General features: G+C 44.3%; 1 long non-coding RNA gene across 1 annotated transcript; it reads left to right on the top strand.

Annotated features, from left to right (window-relative positions):
- Positions 1–2,611: 2,611 nt before the first annotated feature.
- Positions 2,612–8,511, top strand: LOC149324758 (uncharacterized). The gene is made up of 3 exons (XR_016286706.1): positions 2,612–2,655; positions 3,199–3,274; positions 8,288–8,511. It is a non-coding gene; the product is annotated as an uncharacterized LOC149324758 (long non-coding RNA).
- The last annotated feature ends 613 nt before the right edge of the window (positions 8,512–9,124 follow it).

The raw sequence follows: 9,124 nt of genomic DNA, 5'->3' as shown, positions 1-9,124 counted from the left end.
ATCGAGCAGCGACTGGCCTGCGATTGAGCGAGCCTTTATGCCCACGTTTGCAGCACAGGTGAACAAATTTAACACACATGTATGCATGGAATATCGGCTGCGTTGCGGCGATTCTTCCTCGACGCCATCATCACCGTTCGGGTGGACCCGAGCATATCTTTATTTCACTACGAGACATAGTTCACAATAAAACGTACTTACAATGCAAAGAGTAGCACCTCAGCGCTAGCCAGTTTCGAAGCGCTCTCAGCTCTGGCAGCTACGAATACGGCAGCCACGGAGCAGGCCGAAGCTCGTCGCGCGGCGCGCTCGCGAGCAGCGTCATTGCTGAAAGCTCGGCCAGGGAGCAGGCCGAAGCTCGTCGCGCGGCGCGCTCGCGAGCAGCGTCATTGCTGAAAGCTCGGCTCGCTCACAGATTGGCTCAGAAACTTGCGAATTGTACTTGCAAGGCTGGCAAATCGAGCAGCTAGCGGCTGGCCTGCGACTGAGCGCACGTTCGCAGTACAGGTGAACAACAATTAGCGCACGAATGCTTGGGATACCGGCTGCGTTGCGGCCACGTTAAGGCGATTCTTAAGCTCCTCCTCGACGCCATCGTCACCGTACGTGACACACAGGCTGAGAACTTGAATTCGAGTACGTGCTAAAGTAAGCTGCTCGTATTTCTCGGAACAATCTGAACTCGAAAAGACAGTTGCTTCTGTCGGCTTCCATGCATGTGGGCTCTTGCTAGTGAAAGTACACTCGAACAGGATGCGGCGAGTGCGGGCCGCTGTTGCATATAAGCTAAAGTGTGAAGCAAGTATCGTCGTAGTTCCGTAACGCAGTTGATATCACAGTAATCCGTTTGTACGGGTCACATTTAAGCTCTGTTTCATGTAGATCTCCGTCGAGCATGCCAGTGTCGCGTAGAGTAATTCATCGCAGCTGCTCTTCGTCCTACCGCTCGCGTCGAACATATCCTTGATATGGACCAGTTTGCGATACGGTGCGTTTCTTTGCCTTTTTTGTCGCATTTAAGGGATTTTCGCTGCTGTCAATCGAAATTGCATTCCGTCAACAGCGTCATCTGCGCCGTCGTCTGCTAGGACACCCGGGGATGGGATCACAGGATCGCAGCTTCTACAAACGACATGTCAGCAAAAGTATCTAAAAGCGCTTTGGTATTCGCATTTAATAAAGAAATAAAATGAAAAAATATAATTTGTTTTTGTTGCGAACACAATTCAAATATTAGTAATAAAAAAAGCGCATTTGTAGGTTTTTTCAACGAAGCAAAACTGCAGCCGTCGTCACGTTTTGTGTTATTTGGGTTTTCGTAGCATTGTTTGAGTGCTCGTGCGGTGGGCGAGTATGAAGAACACAAGTGTGTTTTGGAAACCAACGACGAGAATTACGGCCTGTCAACACTGCCGATTTTGAAAGGGTAAAGCCGTGAAGAAAGGTAGCGCTACGACTTCTTGTCATCTGGAGAGGCAACGAAGAAGAATGTGCGGTTTTGCTAAGCCTTGATGAGCCGTCTGAACGGTGAGTCCCGTGTACGTTTCTTTACTTCTGATCTCTATTCGCACGCGTTATTAGTGTGCGCCTATATAGGGATGGCAGTGCAGGCAGTCTGCGTGCGGTTGCCTCAGCTATATTGCGTTAAGCCCGATTCACACGACGATCCGTTCGCCCGCGGCCCGCGCACTACGTATTCATGCGTCACCACATTGAGAGGCGCGCTGTCGGCCGCGGCAGCGGGCGAACGGACCGTCGTGTGAATCGGCCTTTACCAGAAAAGAACGGGCGTATAGGCCGCATGGCAATTGTTGCTTCATAGTCTCTATCTGCGTTTAGTACTCGGGTGCCGCGGTAAATAAAAATGCCACCAATTATCACAACAGAGTTATGCGGTCGCTTGCTAGCGCTGCGAAAAACAACAGACAATGTTTACTACATTCCAATAGCATAGATTTGTGCTACGTAGGAGAGGATGATGAGCGTGCAGTGCCACGTTAGAGAGCGCTCTTGCTAGGCCAGCTGCGGACAGACAAGGGAACTGACAACGGTCGAGTTGCCTCGCGGCTGGTGCCCGTCGGATTGATTTGTGCTACTTAGAAGGTGACGATGAGCGGCAGTGCCGCGCGACAGAGCACTCGCGCTAGGCCAGCCGCCAACAGACAGTGCTCAGTGTGTGTACTCGTCGGATTAGTGCTTACGCCTTAATATTTGTCATACAATTTTTTCGGGGACAATGATCGCGTGTAAAAGGCTGGGGCATATCCCTTGCCTAGTCATTTGTAAATTTTTATCTGTGCTTCCCCATGGAACAGAATTTGACACAGTATTATGTCAAAGTTAGATCGTTCTTGCGTCTGTCCTGAGGTGTAGGTGTCGATGCTTCCTCGCCTTCAGATTTTGAGAACTGTTTGGGATGCAACTGCGCACTTATTTAGGATTTCAAGCTTTTTGCTATATCCCTCGTTTGTGTGGCCCGCTTTCAAGTCGTTCGCTATATCGGTGATGGTTTGTTATTGATTTTCACTTTCTCTTATTTATTTTTGGTTGACTGCCACCAGCTGTGCTGCCGGCGATTCGCCGCGCTCGGAACTATTCCCAGGCACGAGACCCTACCCACAAACCTCCCTGCACCACACTCACCAGTTTTCTTCGGTATTTTTTTTCCTTTGCTCTTACTTGCATTGCCACTAGGCAGTTTTTATTTCTGTGCAGATTTGTTAAATGCAATACCAATTTTCGTTTCATGCTGTGATGTGATATATCGTGCTTCTTGCTAATGCATGCCTTTTCCATCCTCTCGTCATTTGTGCAAAGCAGACGGGTCTACTGGTCGCTACGTTCAATTTAAAAATACCTTCGGTGCTGCTGCAAAGCACCCTAGTAGTAATAATTAAATCCTGTGCATGCTATATTCGAATAGTTACGCTCTTTTCATCATGCATAAAAATAGTGGTATTCCAGCCTGCTCATCTTTCTATGCGGTTGTGACAGTCATGTAAATCTACTGAAAAAATGTCTATCGGTGCATCACATACAATCTGTTCATTTCTTTTGTCATGGGCCATCTCATTGCTTTTTGTGTTCCTATGTTAATACCTTATTCTAATTTATGAAGCAGTAGACAATTTCTTCTCTTGTCATTCATGACATTGTTACGGCCACTGACAACAGTTGCTCTGACATATTTATTTGCAGTTGCCAGCTGCCACTATCTACTGGGCCATTCGTGCTTCCAGCTTTTGGCTGTGCTATCTCTCCTCAGCTGTTTGTGGTAGGTATTGTTTTCCAGTGATGCATACCTTACCTGCCTATTTAGAAAAATTTCGTAGACATAGGCTCACAGCCGGGTTTAGAAATGCATGCAGAGCTCTACGTGCACTTAGCAGCAGTACCTCTCTGTATAATCACATGAATCTGATCCTGAATTACATGAATGTAATTGCATGATCTGTATGAAATAGTCGCTCATGAAGCTTTTGACTGCTGCTGTTAACATAATGGAGTTTACACTGCTTCAGGTGCAGTGACTATTTCACACATGTTGCCTCTTATGCATATGTGCCCTCTGAAAGGGCGAACATATTCCTTTATCCCTTTAAAAACATTGTGTTCTATCATGATGCTTTACCGGTATTTCTGGTCTATAGACCAAAATGTCACTCAGTATTGTAACATGAAGCGGGAACTCAGTTTGTCCAATGTTTTAGAGGTAACATGAAGCGGGAACTGAGTTTGTCCAATGTTTTAAACATTGGACCAACACAGTTCCCACTCGAGTTATTGATCACTTCGCTCTCGCCCTACCATAAGCTTGCGGTTCAGGTTGGACAAATTGGTAGAGCGACTGCTCCAGTGAAGTGGTGGTTCTGAGTTCGAACACTGGACCAGGACGAATCTTTCTTTAACTGCGAAGTTTCTGTGAAAGCTGTATAGCTTTCCTTTGTAGCCATTTGGCTGTGCTCGAGTGGATGTCAATGAGTAATTACTCCTTATTACAGATCTTTTGTCAACGCCAAACTGATTCAGTAGCAACAAATAGTCGAAGGGTAAAAGCATGCTGCTCCCAAAAATACGTTAAGCATGTTATAAAATGTATGCTGTATTGTTTTAACTGCTGCAAAGAAATAATTGTGATGTTAGATGCCCAGCCCCTATTAGGTAAACATAGCTCGCAATTAACACAGTGGATGGAAAAGAAATATGGACTTCAACCCACACGACGACCCTCACCCCAGTAAAACAAAAAGTGCCAGTGTTGCCATACTTGAGAGCTTTGCTCTTTAAAAGTGCAGTAGACTGCTACTCAAAGTTGACAACAAAATGCGTCTCGTTTTCTGCATGTGCATTCCACAGTGCTGGTGCCATTTCCACTGGCCATTGACATTCAGTCGCATGATGTGCACCCCGCTCCTCGAGTTGATTTTGTTTGTCTTGTGAACCTGCCGTCAAAATCAGTGCAGGATAATGCTTCCCCAGTTGATCTGCAGTTAACCTTGTCCTTTGCCAGCTGCTGTCACCCTTTCTCCACAGAGAAGGGCGGTGGGAGTCCAAGCCAGGTGGAGTTGAAATGTTTGACTAGTAGTGGACAGGGATCCTGCGGTTTGTTGAGGACACAGGCAAATTGGAGACTTATGGAAGAATTTTTTTTACCAGCCAAAAAAGACGCATACACAAGAGAGAACCGCACAGGACAAGGGCTGGTAAAAGCCGTAGTCCTCTGTGGTTCTCTCTTGTGTATGCGCGTTCCTTGGCGGGTAAAAAAATTCCTCCGTAAGTCTCCAATTTGCCGGTGTCCTCCACAGATTGGAGGATCCCTGTCTGTTACTAGTCAAATTTCACTACTCCACCTGGATTGGACTCCCACTGCCCTTCTCAAACTTTTGAAATCCTGTTGCCCTAGCAGATCATCAGCTGTCGGTTGTATTACTTTCGCTTCAGTGAAATTTGACATGTAGCGGACAGGGATCCTAGAATTTGTGGAGTACACAGGCAAACTATAGAAGAATTTTTTTACCAGCCAAGGAAGACGCATACACAAGATTCGTTGTCTGTGTTTCACAACTGAAAGTTCTAAATGCGTGCAAAAGTGTATCGTGCATTCGCACGTATTTTGAAAACTCAATTTTTGCAGCGTTAGGTTTTCGGAATTGGAGCTGTAGCATTGCCGCCACAGTATCCCGCTCGTTAAGAAAGCGCACACTTATTTGCTAGGTATATATTCGGTATACCACAACCAGTACACGTCACTGTTTGGAAGGTTCTGTCGCGAAATTTGTGATTGTGCAAGGTAGCTTTTCTTTTAAATTCAAGCGCTATTTGCTTTTTCCTGTGCATATTCATCGGTCGTTTCAATTCGGAAGCGTTGGTGCTGCAAGACGTGCATACGGATCCTACGTTTGTGCACAAAGCTCCTGAATTTTTGAAAGCGCAGCTCTGACAGTTCTCGTTGTCATAAATAAGTACAAAGCAGCCTAATCTTTTTGGACACACCATTTCATGCTCTTAGCTATTTCTGAGAAACAGGCTGCCTTTTTTTCTGTTTTTGGTGTGAAACATTTCTAACAACTTCTTTCTTTCTCCATGCACAGATAGCCTATGCATACACGGGCAGCTTGATTGCAATATTTAGGGCAATATTTATAACAGGTGCAGTGAGCCTTGGTGCATGTGGACAGAAATTAAGCAAGGGTGGGGTGGGGTATTTTCGCACAGGGTAATGTTATGCCGAGGGTTTGGCGTATTGAAACCGAGTCTTTCTGAGCTCTTATTAGACGTCCCAGCACCAGGAGAGTAGTTGAGGCTTTTCTTCTTTGTTGTCTAGTCAATGGTTTCCATCACATAAAATAGCCTTAATTCTAGCTATCCCGTGGCCGTCTAACAGAACGATGCAGATATACTGGTGATCAGTGTCGCATAAAAGTAGTGAGAACATTGCAGATGCAAGACAACTTCATTGGTTTGCAGTGCACTAACGTGGCAGTCATAGAGAATTACACATTACATTTGCAAATCTAAATTGCGCATAATAGTATGGACTGGCACGTAATGTGCGAAGTAATCACAGTTATCTCGTTCATGCCAAATGCTAGTGCCAAACATTGTCAGTATTGCATATTTATAAAGAGCAGACATGCTGCGCCTAACTTGTCGTTGGATAGATTTTATTACTATGAAAGCAAGAAGTTTACACATGGCTGTCGTGTTCTTGCGTGGGAAGTAGTATTACCTTAAATTAGTATAAACACCAAATTTTTGGTTATGTGTGTTCTTTGTAGCGACGTGCTGGGCATTCGTATACATAGAATTGTTGCATAGTATTCGTCTCCAATTGCTAAATAATTACAACCAGATTTCTTTTCTTCCCTGTTTCAATAGCATAGCAATTGCTATGACATCAATGTTCAGTATAGGTTATGGAAGGCACAGAAAAGCTACGATATCGCTACTTCATCGTTTTAATTAGTTACAATGCTAAAGCCAGCCTGCCTTAAGAGTCGGAATCACAATGAATGACGAAGCCGCAATTATATTGCAGTTTTCCTGATGCCTCCCCTGGCTTCCCTGCTGAAAAAAGTTCTATGATGCAATAACCTCATAGATCATTCAGCATAGAATATCATACAATCTGTATGATATATCATGCAATTCGTATGATATATCATACAGATTGTATGATATGTCATACAGATTGTATGATATTCTATGATGAATGATTTATGAGGTTATTGCATCATAGAACTTTTTTTCAGCAGGGTTATACTGACCTTTGATGCCATTGCCATTGCTCAGTTTTTAAAAGTAAAGCAGGAGAGAGAAGATATTTAATTACAAATTATTTAGCAGTCATAGGCGAATACTGTGTGGTTATCCGTGCATAGTAATGCCTTATGCATCATTAAAAACAAAAAAAAAATGTGCAACTGAAATTTGCTCGGCTGCTGACCCAAAAGACGCGGGTTCGATCCCGGCCGCGGCGGCTGGAATTTCTTTGAAGGAGAAATTCTAGAGGCCCGTGTACTGTGCGATGTCAGTGCACGTTAAAGAACCCCAGGTGGTCGAAATTTCCGGAGCCCTTCACTACGGCGTGTCTCATAGCCTGGGTCGCTTTGGGACGTCAAACCCCATAAACCAACCCAAACCAAACTGAAATTTGTTGTCTGCCTCTTTGAGATGAAAAATTTTGAATTTTTCCTTCACTATTTTAGAGCATGAAATTCAGTTAATGGTATCTGAGAAACAGGAGTTGCAACAGCCATTTCTCTTCAGCAAGAAAACTGTCATTGGTTTAAGTGTTTTCCCGGTTCAAGGTTACCCTATATTTTAAACTGCACAATGTATTACGTGACAAGAAACCGTCAAGCACAATAGGTGTGGTTTTAGAAATGACTGGAAGTGATAAGGGAATACATTTACTTAGAGCAGGTAGTGACCGCTGATCCGGATCATGAAGGGTAATAACTAGAGGAATATGAATGGGGTGGAGTGCATATGGCAGGTTCTCTCAGATCATGAATGGCAGTTTTTCAATACCCCTCAAGAGAAAAGTATACAACAGCTGTATCCTACCGGTATTCACCTATGGGGCAGAAACGTGGAGGCTAACGAAGAGGGTTCAGCTTAAGTTAAGGACAATGCAACGAGCTATGGAAATAAAAATGATAGGCGTAACGTTAAGAGATCGGAAGCGGGCGGAGTGGGTGAGAGAACAAACGCGGGTTGAAGACATCCTAGTCGAAATCAGGAGATAAAAGGGTGCTTGGGCAGGGCATGTAAGAAGATAATCGCTGCTCCTTAAGGGTAACGGAGTGGATTCCAAGAGAAGGCAAGCGTAGCAGGAAGCAGCAAAAAGTTCCATGGGCGGAGGTTTGCAGGAACACGGTGGACATAGCTGGCGAAGGACAGGGTTAATTGTAGAACATGGGAGAGGCCTTTGCCTTGCAGTTGGCGTGGTCAGGCTGATCATGATACTTGCAGAAGAGCTTGCTCATGTTAAAATTTTCATTTGGTAAATATGTGCTTGTTTTAAATGCACACAGCTTTTGAAAGGACTAGCATAGTGATAATTGTATTGGGCTTCATAAAATTGTCGCTCTGAATGAAGGTTTGCAATGAAAGGTGTCTGCACTTGGTCACAATATAGGTACACACTAGTGGCGACATGACACACACGATCAGTACATTCTAGTTGTATTCTTTCTTTTTTTTCATGGGGTTATATGCAGGATAGTATGAAAAGGGCATTGGAACTGACTCTTACTTGCATTATTTTCATTCATGTTTGCAGGCACCCGGAGAAATGCACGCATAGCCAAAGCTCCTTCACTCAGCCGAGCAAGCTACGGCATCATCCAGCATCTTAGTTTCTTTTGAGCGCTTACAGCTCACTGCGGTGGATTTGGTAGATGGGTTTACATTGCTTTTGGCAGTGTTCTTGGCATTTAATGTCAAGTACACCCCAAAGACAAAGCGGGCTTGTCTGCTGCTTGAGACACTAATGGGGCTTGATCCTAGCGAGCGCCTCCCGACCGTGTTTTGGGCAGCCACAGCAATCACAGCAATGACTTGAGAAATAAAAGTTATCAGTGTTGTACATTTGTGTCATTATTTCTTGAACCATTGTTATTCCCAACGCAGACAGAGCACCATACAATGTGCAAACTGTAGTGTAGCCCTAAAGTAGTTGTGTGAGCAAAAATTATTCTACTCAAAGATTATAATCCCTTTTGCTCATTACTCTTTTGTAGATGTAGCGCAGGTGTATCCTGCAAAACATATGACCAACTTGCTCTGAAGAATATGTGAAATAAGAAAAGTAGTAGGATACATTGAAAACACGTGAAACTCCTTTTGAAGGAGCAAAATAAGATCTGGGCTGATACTTCTTGAAGGAGTATAGTCACTCTAACAAACGGAGTCCTGGAACTCTACCTGAAAGAGTAGTAGGATGCTGTTTCAATGTGGTAGCTTTACTCCCTCGGAGGAGTGCCTGTACTCTATTGCAGGAGTAGTACAGTACTCCTTGAGTAGGTGTTGGATCACTCTTTGTCCAGAGGGAGTAATTTTATTCTGGAAAAAGGAGTGGAATATGGGACAAGCGAATACTCCTTCAAAGTGTGTTCTG

This window comes from Amblyomma mixtum, unplaced genomic scaffold (genome assembly GCF_055824585.1).
Source record: "Amblyomma mixtum isolate Tamu unplaced genomic scaffold, ASM5582458v1 scaffold_19, whole genome shotgun sequence".
In the NCBI taxonomy this organism is placed as follows: domain Eukaryota; kingdom Metazoa; phylum Arthropoda; class Arachnida; order Ixodida; family Ixodidae; genus Amblyomma; species Amblyomma mixtum.
This window is presented reverse-complemented; position numbering and strand designations above follow the sequence as displayed.